This window comes from Cervus elaphus, chromosome 9, assembly GCF_910594005.1.
Source record: "Cervus elaphus chromosome 9, mCerEla1.1, whole genome shotgun sequence".
Taxonomy (NCBI): Eukaryota; Metazoa; Chordata; class Mammalia; order Artiodactyla; family Cervidae; genus Cervus; species Cervus elaphus.
In genome coordinates this window covers 95603798-95622369 of record NC_057823.1, presented here as the reverse complement: position 1 = coordinate 95622369, position 18572 = coordinate 95603798, and the positions used below count along the sequence as shown (strand labels likewise).

The window sequence follows — 18572 nt, the reverse complement described above, 5'->3', positions numbered from 1 at the left end:
ACATATGTATTTGGATATGTGATCATCTTGTCTGTATTAGAACAATGCAATGCAAAAGGTAAGTGCTACTTGAAGTCTTCCCCCAAAAATGTTGGTGACAGAAATGATGGTCACAGGGATCCCAACAATGAAAGCCTGATTATCTCATCCTTCAGAGGGAGCACACACACTCATACATAGTATAAACTTTTACATGATTTCACTCAGATATTATCAAGAACAAGCTAATCAATCAATGGATCATATCAAAATGAGCAGAAGAGAAAGATGAAGATTAAGAAAAAACAAGGATGTATGATCTGAATGCTACAATGCACTTGGAAGTGAAAGCTATCCTGAATAAATGAAAGGAAAACAATTCAAGACCATGTAGGTTTGTTCTACATTTTGAGACAATGTGAATTATGGAAGTCCTTAAAAGTCAAAGAAAAAAAGTTCATTTTATTATTTTTATTGTACCTTATGTGTTTAATGTAGAAATAACTAAGAAAGCATAAACTGGGAAAATATAGTGAAAACTACCCTCACATCTCATCACACAGTTAATTTGCTGACACATAGGTTTCTCTTTATAACACCATAATTTACATGGTGAAATGCATTCTTCATCTAACACATGATCCTGAATGCTTTACAGTGATAATAAATACGTGGCAGAGTCTTCAAGGTCAGAAAAGGACAAAATGTGGGGCAGTGACTGGTCGGATCTCATGGCGGGTGGGCTTCTGCTGGGCCCTGAAGGACATGCAGGATTTAGGCAATCACAGGAGTGGGACTCTCCAGGCAGAACAGCAACATGGAAAACTGCAGGGAAGGGGAAGCAGCATGACTCCTGGTCCAGGGAGGAGACCTCCCAGCAGGAGGCAGCTGACTTCCTGCGGAGAAGGGTGAGGACCGCAGGGAGGAGCAGGGACCCAGGCAGAGGGAGGGCTTGGGACAACTCTTCTTAGGAGGGCTCAGGAATGGGTTTGAATGGCAGCCCAGAAAGAGAATTGTGAGTGTGATATGCAGGAGTGAGAGGAGGGATTTTTCAAGTGATGCTCTGAATTTGTTAAGACCTTCGTTGTTAAGTAACAGAAAAAAGACAACTTTACTCAACAAGATGAAGGGCAGTTTTATTCCATGGATTTAAGGGCCCCAGAACTAAAGAGGACTTCCCTGGTGGATCAGATGGTAAAGAATCTGCCTGTGATGCAGGAGACCTGGGTTCAATCCCTGGGTCAGGAAGATCCCGTGGAGAAGGGAATGGCAACCCACTCCAGTATTCTTGCCTGGAGAATCCCATGGATAGAGGAGCCTGGTGGGCTACAGTCCACAGGATCGCAAAGAGTTGGACACAATTGAGGACTTAAGGGCCTCCAGAACTAAAGACTCTGGAGGAAGAAATGGCAACCCACTGCAGTATTCTTGCCTGAAAAATCCTGAAAAATGGATAGAGGAGCCTGGCGGGTGAAAGTCAGGCAAAGAGTTGGACACGACTGAGCAACTAATGCATGCATGCAGAACTAAAACAACAAGGCCTGCTTTGGGACTGGAGTGCATAGCTTGGAGGCTGCAAGGACACTTGCCTCCTCTGTTGCCAAGGTTCTGCTCTGCTCCCCTGGCGGACCTGCCATGCCCTTTCTCTGCAGGCTGGCTTGCAGAACTATCAGTTCCCACAATAAATCTCAGGTACATACGCTTCATGTCATAATTTTTGCTACTTAGTTTTTCTTTGTCTCCTTCATTTCTTCATCCTGTCCCTACCTCCCAATGAGGGGAGCATTTGGGTCAGTGTAAATCAGGTTCATCCCTGGTCCCATCAACTGTGAGTTGGAAGGAATGGGGTAGAGTGATGAAATCCTAATGGGCTCTGGGATCCCACCCCAGAGAAGGAGGAACTGGATCTGGCTGGAAGGATGCCACAAAGGGTTCCTGGTGCATGCTGTCAACTCTCCGCTCCAGAAAGTGGGGGATCTTTCATGTATTGGGTTAAAAAAAATCAAGTTTATGTGAATGCCTAAAATGACTTCGAGTATTATAACCAAAGATATACATTCTCTCAACAAAAGGAAACCTGGACCAGTGATGAGCTTACAGGCCAATGGAAAACCTCTTAGAATGGGGTCATTGTCCACATGTGACAATTGGTTCAGTTCAATTGCTCAGTCGTGTCCAGCTCTTTGAGACCCCATGGACTGCAGCACGCCAGACCTCCCTGTCCATCACCAACTCCCAGAGTTTACTCAAACTCATGTCCATCAAGTCGGTGATGCCATCCAACCATCTCATCCTCTGTTGTCCCCTTCTCCTCCTGCCCTCAATCTTTCCCAGCTTCAGGGTCTTTTCAAATGAGTCAGCTCTTTGTATCAGTTGGCTGAAGTATTGGAGTTTCAGCTTCAGCAACAGTCCTTCCAGTGAATATCCAGGACTGATTTCCTTTAGGATGGACAGGTTAGATCTCCTTGCTCTTCTTGAAACAACAGAAATGTCGGGGGGCGGGTAATAAAAATCCTCATTAACTATGTTATGTAAAGTGATCTGCAATAAGAAAGAACAAGACTATTATAAACTCTAGAGAGAGGTGACATTAAGCATACAAGGCTACACAAAAGCTTGCCCTGCACGACAGCTTTAATTTCTTGACTAAACCTAACCAAAGAATCTGCAGTGTTGTGTGGTTTGGGTGTGGTGGTGGAAGCCTGAGTGAGTCACGTTGATGACCAATTGTGGTTTCTTTTTCTCTGTGGTGAAGAAATATGATTTGCTCAGTGTATCAGCCAGTGTAAAGACCTTCTGGATGTGCTTCAAGAAACAGTGTTTAATGGGGGAAAGACACGCTGAGAGAGGAAATGAGCGCCAGGCCTAAGGAAAATTTAGATGACTATTTTTTGGAGTGATAGAATAAGACATATAGAAAGGATAAGAAAATCATTTGAAAACTTCTGTATCTCAAGAATATAATAACTCTTTTAAATAAAAGTTGATTCCTATGAACTACTTTGTCTTGGTAAATTCCAGACAGAAACAACACATTGAAGAGTTAATCTGGATTTGTTAAGAATCTGAAGCAAGCCATTATTTGCTGTTGAGAGAACTGGACCGCTAAAATTTCTACCTAGAAAATTAACTCAATAAAAAACAGTGTTTGCGAGTGGAAGAAGAATGTAAGTTAGAGGGAAGGAGCCAGGTTTCTAGAACTCAATTTCCAGAAAGCCACTTCCCAGCCAGAATAGTTTATTGCGTGGCTGTTTCCTGTGTTGCCTCCAGGCCTGAGGAATCATAATGAACCTGTCCCTACCACAGGATGGGGACTTAGTGTTTAATGTATCCATTACCATGAACACATCGGCCCAAACTTGTTTCCTGGTTGCCTAGCAAATGCTAGAGTCATTTCAGATAACCAGCCATTCTGTTAGCACACACACAAATGAAAGAAGTATCTCCATCAAGTTTATATTTCCTGTGGAAATGGAAAAAAGTACCATTATCGGGGATGAACACATCGGGGTGAGTTCTGCCTGCTAGCTCAGTCAGATGTGCGGGTCTGGAGGAGCACTTTCCTAGAGTACTGCTGGCCTCTGGATCCTTCTGTGGTCCAGGGAATGTCTGGAACGCTGGATGAATGGGGACAGATCTATAACATTACACAGCTAGGCAAGAGGCTGCTTCTGACTTGGGATCCAGCCAAAACTGGTTTGTCCCTGTCAAGGGGATACTCTATGGCTTAAAATTTTTCAATCAATAATGATGACAGACGGTACTGCATGATTATAAGACGGAAGACACTAAGCCAAGTGCTTTTATGCACCACCTCATTCAGTTATCAGGATAATCCTAGGAAGCAGGTATTCAGTTTTATCCTCCACAGGTAACAGATAAGGGAACTGAGGTTCAGAGTGATTATGTAACTTGCTCAAGGTTATACAGTCGGTAAATGGCCGAGCTGGGAATTGAACACCGCCATGTGCAGCTAAAGCACTTATGTTTCATCCATTGTGCTGTCTTGCCAAAATACGACGACCTTAGGCAAAGGGAACTGATGTTCACTTTGCGGTTTGCTTTACTCTGCTCTTTACGTCTCCATAGGAATTCTGATTCAAATATATATTTGTATGAAAATCTATTCCTATTAAAAATATTTTTATATTAAATTATTTCAGAAGCATGAAAAGGCTGCAGAGACAATACACCGAATTCCCATACAGCCAGCATCCAGTTTCCCTATTGTTAGCACTGCGTGTACACAGTACATTTCTCATACCCAATGAACACGTTACGATTAACTAAACTCCATACTTCATTCTAATTTCCTTTGTTTTCCCCTGATATCCTTTTTCTCCTCCAGAATCCCATCTAAGATATCACGTTAGATTTAGTCAAAATGTCTCATTAGGCTCCTGTACTATAAAAGCTTCTCAGACTTCCCTTGTGTTCTGATGAACTTGACACTTCAGAGGAATAACGCTTAGGTATTTAAGGAATATCCCTCACTTTGGATTTGTCTGATGATGTTTTTTTTTTTCCTTTTGTCTGGGATTATGAATTTGGAGAGTAGGTTCCATAGAAGTGAAGGGTCATTCTTCTAACAAATACTCACTATCAACATGACTTATTTTCCCTGGTGGCTCAGTAGATAAAGAATCCACCTGCAATGCAGGAGACCGGTTCAATCCCAGGGTCGGGAAGATCCCCTGGAGAAGGAAATGGCAACCCACTCCAGTATTCTTGTTGGGAAATCCCATGGACAGAGGAGCCTGGTGGGCTACAGTCCATGAGGTCACAAGAGTTGGGCATGACTTAGCGACTAAACCATGTGTTGATCTCGATCACTTAGCTGTCATGGTGTCTGTCAGGTTCCTCCACTATAAAGTTACTTTTCTACACTTCTCTATACTCTTTGGAAGCAAGCCACTAGACACAGTCCATACTCAAGGGGTGGAGAGTTACATCCCACCTCCTTGAGGACGGAGTATCTACATGAGGAAGCTGGAGCTCTCCTGTATGGGATTTTGTCTCTTTTCCCTACTTATTTATTCAACCATTTATTTTTATCAGTGTGGACTCATAGATACTTACTCTGTACTTTGGGTTTCATCTAATATTACACTGTTTCTTTTGTTGCTCAAATCGTCACAGCTTTGGCCACTGGGGCCTCTTTCAGTTCAGCTCAGGTGTCTCGTTGACATACCCCCATGGTTTCACTTTTGAACACTCCCTTACTTTCTGCCACTACAAGATGCTTCAGTCTCATCTTCTCCATTCCCTGTTGCAGCACTAGCATTAGCCATTTCTTCAAGGAGTCCTGATCCCTTTTATTGGAAAACTGTATTAGAAACCAAGATCTGGGGGTTGGGTGTGACCATTGCTACTGGCGTATCATAACTTCCAGGACAGGGCTAGGAAATATGTGTGTGTATACTAATACATGTTTATATACACGTCTATAATTATTACTGTTTCTATATTAAGCTTAACATGAGTTTATACTGATATATCCAATTCTGATCCATTCCACAGGGTCCACTCTAACCTTCTAAAGAGAAGGCTTATCTGGAACTTTCAACTGCAAAAGTGAGTGAACTGGATCTCATCATCTGCCACTACTTACTTACTTGTTCAGTCCCAGGTTTTAAGAACAGTAGTTTCAGAATTCCTGATCTTTACCCCTGTAAGGAAGAGCTTTATTATCTACAGTATAGAATTAATATGAAATTCCCTTAATCTGTAGTTAAAACATGTCCAAAGTCACCTAGTTATTTTTAAAAATTATTTTCTTATTATGAAAATCATATATAGTTTTATTGTTGAATGTTTGAAAAGTAGAGCAAAGTTTAAAGGATATTCCATAATCTTACATTAACCACTGTTAATATCTTGGTGCTGTCCCTCTTTCTTCCTCTATCTCTATTTTATATGCTTATCTTTCTGTATTAGCTCCCTCCATATATGTATATCTCTGTGTTCATGTAAGTTATCAAAGGAGCAATGTAGTCAACAGTGGTCCTGCAGAAGATTTAGAGATGATGCCATAACCTATTAATAAACTGAACCTTAATAAAAGCCAAGGGTATAGAAAATAATTCCAGTACATCTAAGTGGATCTAAAATACTTTGATGCTTTTGAACTGTGGTATTGGAGAAGACTCTTGAGAGTCCTTTGGACTGCAAAGAAGATCAAACCAGTCCATCCTAAAGGAAATTAACCCTGAATATTCATTGGAAGGACTGATGCTGAAGCTCCAATACTTTGGCCACCTGATGCGAAGAGCTGACTCATTGGAAAAGATCCTGATGCTGGGAAAGACTGAAGGCAGGAGGAGAAGGGGACGACAGAGGATGAGATGGTTGGATGACATCACCAACTCAAAGGACATGAGTTTGAGCAAGCTCTGGGAGATGGTGAAGGACAGGGAAGCCTGGCCTGCTGCAGTCCATGGGGTTGCAAAGAATTGGACACAACTGAGCAATTGAATAACAATAAAAATACTTCTAACACATTTCTGTCTGGTGATCTAACTTCCTGTAAAGGAGAACTTAATGTTCTTTAAGTTGTCCAGATATGAAACTGCCCTCATCTCTATTAATAGGACCTGAATAGCAATTATATCAAGGCTGATCTCTCTAGTGAATGCTATAAGGGCAACTATCCTGCTTTGTTGGTTCAAAAGAAATCCCTAGCTATAAATACCCGAATGTCAGGCAGCAGGTGTAGCATTCCTCTGTAAACATTTTGGCTCCTAATGTACATGCCTGCCCACAATTGAGGACAATCCACCAGCTCAAAGAAACAGACTACAGAGGGAACCCCAAGAAAAGCCAACTTACATGTTTCTCAAACATGGTTTCGTATGTCCTTAAAAGCACAGATGAGTGTTTGGCTGAGATTTGACTTTTCTGTTCCACAGAGCAAAGAGCTCACTGTGGCTTCCATAACTCTAGGCATAGGTCATAGTGCTCAACCACCTTGATCACAAATGTGGGTCCCTGGGGTTCAATCTGTGTGAGCTTCCTGGGGACTGTCTCTCCTTTCATACCCTCTCACTGGCTGAGGGCGATTTCATCTTTCCCAGACGCATAGGATGAACAGGCCTAAACCTAAGAGTTATCTAATGTTGGTGGATGCTTATTGATACTGAACGGGGGGCAGGACCAAGAGGCAACACGTGGACTGAAAAGCGAAAGGTAGAAAAAAGTTCTCAAGAAGAAGACAGGAGTCATATGCCGGGCCCAGCGTGTCTAGAGAAGGGGAGAAGTCCTCAGTGGCAGGCTGGGCCTTTTTGCTCATCATCTCCCTGGGGGCTGTAGGAGAGAGAAGGAGAGGAAACTGAGAGAGACAGAGAAATGCATGGTGGTGAGAGGTTCCTCTGCAACATATGTATGCTTTGTGCAGAAGAAACTCTTGGAACTAGATGGAGCAGATATAAAGTACTGAGACCCATGAATCTCATGGAAGTTGAAAGTTGCCTTGGTGTTGACAATGGCCATGAATGGGTTCACTGCTGGGAGATGGACAAGTTGGGCTGTGTGTAATGTTCTTTCTGGCTACACCCGAACAGAGGGGTTGAACCTACTGATCCAAAAATAAAGGAGTTGCCTTGTGTACTTCCCACCTGACAATGTCTGGTACAAAATACCAAAGGTCTCTGGGGCAGTCTTAGGGAAATTCTCAAGGATGTAAAAGGATTTTTTTTTTGTAATCAAAGGAAGAGAAGCAATTGAGGTGTAGGGCCTGGTAAGGCGTTACTTACTGCTGTGCATCGTGAAACACCAGTAAAGGACCTGAACTCTCCATGGCCAAGCCCTGCACTCTGCCCGACACTCCATCCACTCAGGGAAGGCGGTGGTCCATTCGGGCCACCCAGAGCTGTCTCAGGTCTGCATCAAGGCTTTATAAAACACAGTGGTGACCCAGAGGGCCGGTCATCTCTCTGTAAGGGCCATTCACACGTTTCTTCACACTAGGAACCCTGTACATAAGTTTAAGTTTTTAAATTTACTCATGCAGACAGAATACTACATTATCATATTTTGCTTAAATAGTAAATCTTATTTATCTTGTAAGATAGCTTTTCAAAAATAACATCAACTAGTTATTAATAAAAAATAAAAATTTGTATTTAGATGAGAAAAATAAGCTCTTTGTGTATATTTTGGGGTTATTCTTTTGGGGAGATATTGTTACCATAATTCTTCAAGGTTCATAAAGCTGGGCCAGTCTTTATGTGATTAATGTTACTTTATGGTCTTGAAATTCCTTTGGTTACTGATCTACAACAGCTCACCAGGGGAATTTACTGGAAAGATGTGTCCTAAGAAGCTGCATTTATTTACTCCTGGATTGGGATTATTTCAAATGGAACAATGGAGGGCTGGAAAGCCACATTTCAGAAATTTGGGGTTATATGAAACCCTCTCTGAGTAGCTGTGTGAATGTTCTAGCTGAGTAGACTTGGGCAAGCTACCTGGCCTCTGGGGGCCTTCCTTTCTCATTTGTGAAATGGAACTTATCTAATATGGTTGCTACAAAAATTAACTGAGAAAAGAAACGCCAAGTGTTTAGGATCACACTCAGCACATTGTAAACATAGTAGTAAAATTACACTATAGCGTTAGTACAACTGATGTTGGGATAACCCCAGACATCATCGGCCAACTGCTCAGCTTCTCTTAAAGATTACACTTTGTTCACTCCTGTAAAACTGTGTTATCTGAATAGGGAAGATGCTCAGAGAGAAAAGATATTTATTTACATCATTAAACTGTGCTATTATCCTGTTTTTACATCAATAGCTATCAAAATTACAAGAGCATCTAACTTTTGACTCACATAATTTCTAGAATTATATATTATAGACATATTTGCATATATGCAAAATGATCTCTGAGTTTTTAATAGAAGTATCGCATCCCATAAGACAAGTGCTCAGGCCTGGTGCACTGGGAAGACCCAGAGGGATCGGGTAGAGAGGGAGGTGGGAGGGGGGATCGGGATGGGGAATACATGTTAATCCATGGCTGATTCATGTCAATGTATGACAAAAACCACTACAATATTGTAAAGTAATTAGCCTCCAACTAATAAAAATAAATGAAAAAAAAGAAGTTTCGCATCTAATGAGAATATTTTGGAGGCAACCTAAATTTCTATCAATATGGCATTTGTTAAATAAATTATGGAGCATATTACTATCAAAAACAATGGGGAAGTTCTTCTTGTACTACTATGGAATGTTCTCCAAAGTATAAAATGCAAAGTTCAGAGCAATATGAAGAAAGAGGCAGCTCTTTGGCTAAAAGGGGAGAAAAAAGAAACAGTATGAGTATTATATGAATACTTAATACTAATAAAAAGTATTAGCACTATATAAAAGTATTAATATCTATGGGCTTCCCAGCTGGCTCAGTGGGAAAGAATCCACCTGCCTAGCAGGAGACACGGGTCTGATTTCTGGGTCAGGAAGATCCCCTGGAGAAGGAAATGGCAATCCACTAGAGCATTCTTGCCTGGGAAATCCCACGGACAGAGGAGCCTGGTGGCCTACACTCCATGGGGTTACCAAGAGTTGGACATGACAAAATCTACGGAAGACACAAAGGAAACCACTCATATTAATTGTCTATTAGAGGAGGAACAGGAAGAGGGTTCCCTGGTGGCAGAGTGGTAAAGAATTCGTTTGCCAATGCAGGAGAAGCAAAAGTATATCTCACTGGTCAAGAGATGATCCTTCCTTTTCCCATTTTGGTGGCAGTTTTAACATAGACCTTGATGAAATAATGAAAAAAATCTTAATTTCTTGCAAGTTTAAGATATTAGTTAAGAAGTGACATTGCTAGTACTATTATTATAATCCTTTTGCAGATAAGGAAACTTGAGTCATAGAGAGGTCAAGTCAGGCATTTAAGTGTTTTTGGCTTTCAAAACCCTGCTCCTGACATGTGGCTGTGTACTTGTACCAAGCAGAGTTTGACACTGCCAAGATTAAATATTAGTTATTGACCAGGGTCTTAGGAAGCAGGAGGGAGGATGAGTTGATGTAAAAAGTAGGGGGAAATTAAGCTGTCCAAGTTTATCTCTTATGGGCCAAGTTAAAGAATCTTCAGCCTGAAGCAGAAGCAATTTTTTCACTAAGCACAAATAAAAATCATTTACTATTTCAAAGAGGCAAGAGAATGACAGCAGCCCAGTCTTGGAGCAGCTAGTGGAATTGGCAGTGGACATCTGTCCCTGAGACCCACTAGGACAGAAACAAATGTGATTTTATAAATAGTCTTCTTGATCTCGTAAAGAGTCCTTAGTTCCCAATCAACTCAGAGACTGGTTGTAGCTAAGTCTTCTTTCAATGGGTGCTAGTAATATTTGTTCCTTCTAGACATTCTCATCTCTCCCCCTCAAAAACAAAACAAACAGGTAGTTTAGATTTGGAAACAAAGAAAATAGCAAAGTCTGTATGAATTGATTCTAGCTCCTATCAATTCCCCATAACTCCCATCACAAAAGCTTCCCTTTGGTCAAGATGTTTTAAATCTCCTACCAGGTACAGTGACTCTGCTATCATGCTTTTCCATGCTTCAGGCGCTCTTTCTCATAGGAAATCCACCCACCTAATGTGTCATATTCTACCTAGAGTTTAAGGTCTCCTTCTAGCCATAAAGCCTCTGAAAATAATCCTCTTGTCAGAATTTCTATGATACCTAAAGTCTGAATCACAACATTTAGTGCTAAATTACTGATTCGTTGTCATTACACAAGATTTATCCTTCCAAATAGACAGTGAGTTTTTTAAGTAAAGACACCTTGCCCAGTGCTCTTCTGAATCCTCTAAATTGCTGAGCAGTCAGAATGCAAATGTTTGTTTTTAATCACACATAGTTTTGTAGGTCTCACCCTTGAGGTTTAATGAACGTAAAAGCTCAAAAGGACAAAAAAATTATAGCCTTGGTAGGATATACCAGAAATTGGTCAAAAATGTAAGCTATGTTGGGTACAATATATTTCACTTCAGAGGGAGCACTACTGATTTTTTTTTTTACTAGTAAGATTCAGAATGGAAAGGCCCTTAATGTTCAGGAAATGAGACTGCTTCTATCCTCTCCAACCCCAGCTCTCTGGTTCCCTATTTCAAGGTAAAAGCCCATTCCACTTGACTCGGTTTATCTGAAGTTTAAGGGTGGAAAGCATGCCATATTTGGAAAAAGAAGGAATGGAAGAACTTAATACACATATTTTGAAAATATGTGTGTAAGCATCTCTCTGTAAGGGACTTGATATACTCATGCATAATTTCACATAATCTTTACAACAACCCTACACTGTAGAAATTGACTTTCATGAAACCTAGATAATGTGCATAGGTCAATGAATAAAAGAACCAAGACCTGAAGCCCTTTTATTCATTCTGATTCTATTATAAAGGTTAAATTGATTTAAAAAGTACAGTAAGGAGCTAAATGGAACATGCCTACTCTGCTAAAAAAAAAAAAATCAGCACATTCTTTCAACATCAAAACACTGCTTTGTGTCCTTACAGAAGATAAGTTCATTATGTAGTCAGACAACACAAACATAGTATATACATTATCATGTTTGGCATGCTCAAGGAATTTACACTACCAGGCTAGCCTGAACTCAGAAACACATTAAGGGAATAAAGAAATAATTCCTCTACATTTTCAGACTGGAGGAATCAGGATGAGTCATGAGTTGTTCTAAATGGCTGGAAAATTAAGAGACGAGATATACACTAGCTGTGATTTAACAGAGAGGAATAGAGCTTATGAAAGTGAAGACTCAAGATGCTATCTCCCAGAATGATCAGTGGAGACTGTGTTTCTGAGTGAAGGGAAGCCTTTTGCTAAAATTGCCAAGACCATCAAACTTTCATCCCTAGCTTCATCCCAAAACTAGGCGATTTCTCTCCATCTTCTTGGCCTCTCATAATCAAAATTTAAAACCATTGATTTCCTCCTCTTCTTCAGATTTAACCAGCTACTACATCTCAAAAATTCTGAATTCCCAACACTTCTCACATTCTTCCCTATTTCTACACACATTAACACACACCAGACTCACCTCCCATACGTAACCATACGTAATCATACGTAAGCAAGTTCCTGGAAGGAACTCTCCAGGCTGACACCCCCCTGATATAAGCAACTTATCAATCATCTTCAAACACTGGCAGAATCACCCTCACCTTGCTGCTTGCTTTGTGTGGATAGTGGGAGACCAGCGCCAGCCTCTGTCACCTTCATCTCCAGACTCACTCCCCAATCTTCCCTCTCCCCAGCAGTCCTAACTGATCTGCCCAGTCTCATTTAAAAGCCTCAGTGGTGGAAATTATTTCCTCTTTGATATTTTCTATAAACATTTACTGGGTTGCTATTGTATGACTGCCCCTAAGTAAGTACTCAGGGGTTCTCAAGGCAAGAAAACTGAAGTGGTTTGTCATTCCCTTCTCCAGATCCTAAAGGAAACCAGTCCTGAATATTCATTGGAAGGACTGATGTTGAAGCTGAAACTCCCAATACTTTGGCCACCTGATGCGAAGAACTGACTCCTTTGAAAAGACCCTGATGCTGGGAAAGATTGAGGGCAGGAGGAGAAGGGGACGACAGAGTATGAGATGGTCGGATGGCATGAGTTTGAGCAAGCTCTGGGAGTTGGTGATGGACAGGGAAGCCTGGGTGAGCTGCAGTCCATGGGATCGCAAAGAGTAGGACATGACTGAGCAACTGAACTGAACTAAACTGAACAAGAAAGGGTGAATAGAACATGATCTCTTCCTACAGGTAAGGGAAATTGACATTTCACAGATGTGGGCCATTTTGTGTATTACAGTGGGTATTATAATATGGATATATGGTGGGTAGACAGGGAGCATTGAGTGGAGAATTATTTGCTCTCACTTGGGGGAGTAAAGGTCAGGGAAAGTTTTACATAAGAGAAGACACTTAATGTGAAAACCAAGAAAAAAATTCCATTTACAATAGCATCAAAAGAGAAAAAAAAACCACTTAAATGAACAACTGTATATACACAGAAAACTACAAAACATTGTTTAAAAAGATTAAAGAGGATCTGAATAAATCAATTGTTAAGACTTACTATTGTTAGTATGGTAATACCATGAACATTAATCTTTAAGATTAATTTTAATCTTTTTTAAGATTAATTGTTTAAGATTAAATACAATCCCTATTAAATTTTCAACTGCAAGGGATGCAGAATAGCCGAAACGATCTTGACAAAGAAGAACAAAGTTGGAGGACATCCCCTTCCTGATTTCAAAGCTAACTACAAGTCTAAGTGATCAAGAGAATGTGGTACTGGCATAGACATGGTAATACAGGCCACTGGAAGAGAACTGAAAATCCAGGAATATACTCATACATTTATGGTGAACTGATTTTTATGAGTATCAAGAACATTAAATGGGGGGGAAAGACAGTCTTTTTTTACGAATGGTATAGAATAGTGTAGTGTAATAGTGTTAGCCACTCAGTCGTGTCCGACTCCTTGCGACTCCATGGACTGTAGCCCACCAAGGTCCTCTGTCCATGGGGATTCTCCAGGCAAGAATACTGGAGTGGGTTGCCATTCCCTTCTCCAACGGAATAACCAAATGTAAAAGAATGAGCCACGTGTTTCTTCCTCACACTATTTACGAAAGCTACCTTTATCCTGCACAGGCAGTTATGTTGATTTGCAGCTTATTGGGTTCTCGTTTCTAATCTGATAGAAAGCGCTGAAGTCAGGGAACATAACTGTTTGGGCCAGTGACACATGCCAGGTGCCCGGGACCGGGCCCCACACAGATGAGTTGAATGGATGCCTAACGTGAAGGCAGAGAGCTGTGATCAGGAGACCCAGGCTCCTCCAGGGTGAGGTGCCCAGCGGCCTGGCACTGCCTTCTTCTGAGACTGATCTTGTCGAGCCTCCTCCACAACATCCCAGGCTTTGCTGGTCGAGCGTATGGCTGTCACTTAACACTGTGTTTGCAAAATTTATAGCACTTGAGTGCAAAGAAGTTCACCTCTGCCAAAGTCAACACCAAATAAGGGCTGTGACACATGGTCCAGCCTGGGTAAGTCGGGGTTGGGCGGAAAGGGGTAGGGAGGTCCTTTCTCTAAGGCAGCGGGACAGTGGATTGAAAGACAGGAAATAAGCAAGCCCCAGCTGCTTGAGCTTTCTGCCTTTCATGTTACCATCCTCCAGAGAGAGAGAGAGAGAGAGAGAGAGAGAGAGAGAAAGGCAGGGAGGAAATGAAGTTCATTGAAATTCCAGTGCCAGGTTCTCAGAGGCGAACTTTCCATATTAGGTGTCATTTAATTAGGAGGAATTCTTTCATGGATAGGTCACTGAGTATGAGGAACCAAGGTGTTCCCTGCCTCGAATGCCTGTGAAGTCAAGGCGTCATTTGTTACAGATGCTAAACACTTCTCAGGACTTCCGTACGAGAGGTGCAGACTCCCAGTTCACTAGAAACCAAGAAGGGCCAGAACACAGAAAAAAAGCAGTTGTGTGATCACATGACCTGTTCCTTCAGCGACAAGATCTTTGTTAACTGGTCATGTTCTCATCGTGCAGGGAAACAGCATCCCATCCTTGCTTTCTAATCTGGACTCTGAAGGTTAAACTAATTGTGAAAGCCGCTTAGCTTCCCAGCTTTCTGGGACTTGGGTTATCTCAGGATATTATTATCCTCACTTCACAGATAAGAAAGCTGGGGTGTGAGTGACAAAATGACATCCTGAGGCGTCACAGCTGCCAAATGGCTGAGCCCAGCCTGGGCAGATCTGTCTGCTTGGCTTTAAAACCGACATACTTTCAACTACATCAGGCAGTGTCTCAGATTCTTAAAACGAGGAGGCTGACTGGCTGATTCCTGTTATTTCCTTCCATTGTTAACGTTCCGTATGTTGTCAGGGCATACTTATTGCAAAGAAATAGAAACTTGATTCAGTCCATAGGCATAGTTTTTACGCTATGCGATTTATAGAAGGGTTAAAACTGATTCTCATTTTTGAGGGCATCTGTTCTAAGCAGTGGGCTTTCTTTGTGGTTCAGTGGTGAAGAATCTGCCTGCCAAGCAGGAGATACTAGTTAGATCCCTGGGTCAGGAAGATCCCCTGGAGAAGGAAACGGCAGCCCACTCCAGTATTCTTGCCTGGGAAATCCCACAGACAGAAGAGCCTGGCAGAGCTACAGTCCATAGGGCCACGAAAGAGTCGTACTTGACTCAGTGACTAACAACAACAAATTCTGAGCAGCAAGTTATTGAGTGACACCCTTTCAAACTTCAAACATTACAGCCATGGGGGAATTTCGGATCTGCTCAAGTAACTTATTTATTAACTTTCTTTTCTATAGAGCAGTTGCAAACAAAATTGCCAAAACTATTTAGTGCATATTATTACAAATGGGGCCTTTACTGTGGTGAAAGATAAATAGATACTTTTTAGTGGAGAAAAGTTTTTGTGCACTGAGATGGTCATTTTAAAAGGATGCTTTAAAAATCAACAATGCTTAAAAGGCTTTATCTTCTTTCTCAATGTCTGTATAAGAAATGGTAACATCTATTTTCACTTAAAACAGGTATTCTCCTACAATAGAATCGCCAAAAGCAATCAATGGAGGAAAGAAATCTTTCCTCTTCACCTTGTAGAATAAGGCACTTGCCCAGCAGAAAGGGAAGAATGACATAAAGGTAAATTTCACCTTCTTTGTGACCCATGGACTGTAGCCTGCCAGGCTCCTCTGTCCATGGGATTCTCCAGGCAAGAATACCAGAGTGGGTAGCCTTTCCCTTCTCCAGGGGATCTTCCCAACCCAGGGATGGAACCCAGGTCTCCCACACTGCAGGCAGATTCTTTCCCCGCTATCTGAGCCACCAGGGAAGCCCCAAATTTCACCTTCAGGATTTGCTTTATAACCAGGAAGTTCAGAGTGCCTGAGGAATGGGACCTGAAGAGGGTCCTGACGCATTCTGGTAGTACCTCATGGGGCACAAGGAACTAATGGTCTCCTTGAATCCTTCTCTTCCTTCCCAACAACCCCACAATTGCAATTAATACAGGAGACAGTAAAGATATTTACATTTCTGGCCAATAAGCATAACCTTTTCCCCTTCAAACAGGAGTTTTCTCAGGAAGTATTTTCTGCTTAAGAAAATTCTAACACCTCATTTTTTTTTATACTTTTATAGTTTTCCAACCATTTTCACATGGTGGATTGCAGGCTTTGATTTCATAGACTAACTAAAATTACAAAAAAAGAAAAGTATCAACAGAGTTCCCAACTTGGCATTTTGTCAAAAAAAAATATTTAAGAGAGAAAAAATGTTACGCTCTACAATCACCATCACTCATGAAAGAAGTGCTGATCACAGCAAAGGTGCAGGGAGGTCATTCATATAAAGAGTCCTTGAAGCAGCCTAAGATGGACTTCTTGGCAGATTCACGATACTACCCTGAATAGCCTCACTCTTCCGCAGAGCAGTTAAAAATTTCGTCAAAGACTTTCACAACCAGCCTCTAAAGTAGGTGAAGGGGGTATTACTCTCCTCTTACCTGTCACGAAACGTGGGCCAGAAGGTGAGGTAACAAGCCTAGTGACGCAGATACGGCTCGTTCAAACCACACTTGGGGCGTCAGAGCACAGACCCCGGGCTGGAATGCTGGGTTTCGCTGACGCTCACCAGCTGGGAGAGCTTGGGGACATTCTAGTAACACCAGAAAGCCCTAGATGAGAGACTGCAACCAGATTGCCCCGAGGCCCCTGAGTTTTACTGGAGGGCCAAAGGGCAGGTTAAGTTTCATTGGTTCAGGTGCCTGTTCTTGACTCAGGCAGGTTAGAGTGACCTCCCAAGGCCGGGTCAGTCTGTGTCTTTCCTGGATTTCCCAGATGACAGCCAGGGTCCAGTTGGCTGAACCAGCAGAATGCCACCTGTGCCTGATATTCCCCCCGATTTTGCAGTCCCCAGAAAAAAAAATACACTGCTCTTCAGAGTCTGGCCCTCTTGGAAAGCCTATGAACTCTCTGGTACCCTGTAACAAATTCCCCTTCCTCCTAAAAAATATTAGGGAGAACAAAAAAAAAAAAAAGTAGAGAGGGGTTGTTGTTTACTCTGAAACTAGACCTACATCCCTGAATGTCAAGATAAATTTCAGTTCAGTTCAGTTCAGTCGCTCAGTTGTGTCTGACTCTTGGCGACCCCATGGACTGCAGCACGCCAGGCCTCCCTGTCCATCACCAACTCCAGGAGTATACTCAAACTCATGTCCATTGAGTCGGTGATGCCATCCAACCATTTCATCCTCTGTTGTCCCCTTCTCCTCCCACCTTCAATCTCTCCCAGTATCAGGGTCTTTTTCAAGGAGTCAGTTCTCTGCATCAGGTGGTCAAAGTATTAGAGTTTCAGCTTTAGCATCAGTCCTTCCAAGGAATGTTCAGGACTGATTTCCTTTAGGATGGACTGGTTGGATCTCCTTGCAGTCCAAGGGGCTCTCAAGAGTCTCCTCCAACACCACAGTTCAAAAGCATCAATTCTTCAGCACTCAGCTTTCTTTATAGTGCAACTCTCACATCCATACATGACTGCTGGAAAAACCATAGCTTTGACTAGACAGACCTTTGTTGGCAAAGTAATGTAATTTGGTGGGTACAAATTTAATGGGCCATTAGATAAACCAGCTTATATCACCCAAGTTGTATGGATGTGTGGGGGCTATAAATACATTGCTTGAACCTGAAGTGAACAATAACCTGAAAATTGCTTGGGGGATCATATGTGTACTTGGCCAGCAATGAGGTGACCTCTTTCATTCTTTCTTTCCTTCTATGAACCCTGCATATGTGGTGGAAACAGGAACAAAAGTTGTGTTGGAGTGGGGATAGAGGCAATCTTACTTTTCTATTTTCTATTTAATACTCTTCTTTCAAAGTGATTTTCCTGACTTTTATTAGCTTAGATGATTTTACTGATGAGGAATTGGAAGGACAGACGGATGAGGAAAACTGCCCAAGATAACAGAGGCTGTGGCAAAATAATTCTGCCTCCTAACTCTCTGTACAATTTTGTCGCTAGTTTCAAGCATTTACCAGGAAAACACTATAAGGAGAGAATTTTGGACAAAATTTTGGCCTCTCCTATTTCAGTAGAGGTTAAAGGAGAATTCATATTATATTTTATAAAGTGTATATGTATGTACGAGAGAGAGAGAGAGAAATGTAGAAACTTAGCTAGAAAACTGAAAACACCCTCATTGTCACACTGTAAGTAGTAATCCTAAAAAGAATTTTGTTGTGAAATCTTTTTAAGAGAGAGCTTTCATGAAAAACGAGTTATTTTTCACAGCGCTAGTTGGTGCTCTTTGTTGCCGTTCATGGAATTGCTGACATAAACAGAAGTTCTGAAAGTCAAAATTGTATCTCACTTCTGCTTCAGATATTTACAACAAATAAGAGGAAATTAATCTCACTAACTTAGAAAGGCCCTGTGTCCATGAAAATTGCACACGATACGTAGCAAAGGCACCAAGAGCTCTTCCCTCAATCCAAGTGTTGCCATGGAAATAGATAACCAAAATGA

The 18572-nt window shown here is 41.6% G+C and overlaps 1 long non-coding RNA gene across 1 annotated transcript in view; it reads right to left on the bottom strand.

Moving 5' to 3' along the window:
* LOC122700633 overlaps window positions 1-16738 on the bottom strand; it is a 31808-nt gene extending 15070 nt beyond the window's left edge. Inside the window, exon 1 of the long non-coding RNA XR_006342841.1 lies at window positions 16552-16738. This is a non-coding gene — a long non-coding RNA (uncharacterized LOC122700633). The remainder of the gene's footprint in view (window positions 1-16551) is intronic.
* Between the last annotated feature and the right edge of the window lie 1834 nt (window positions 16739-18572).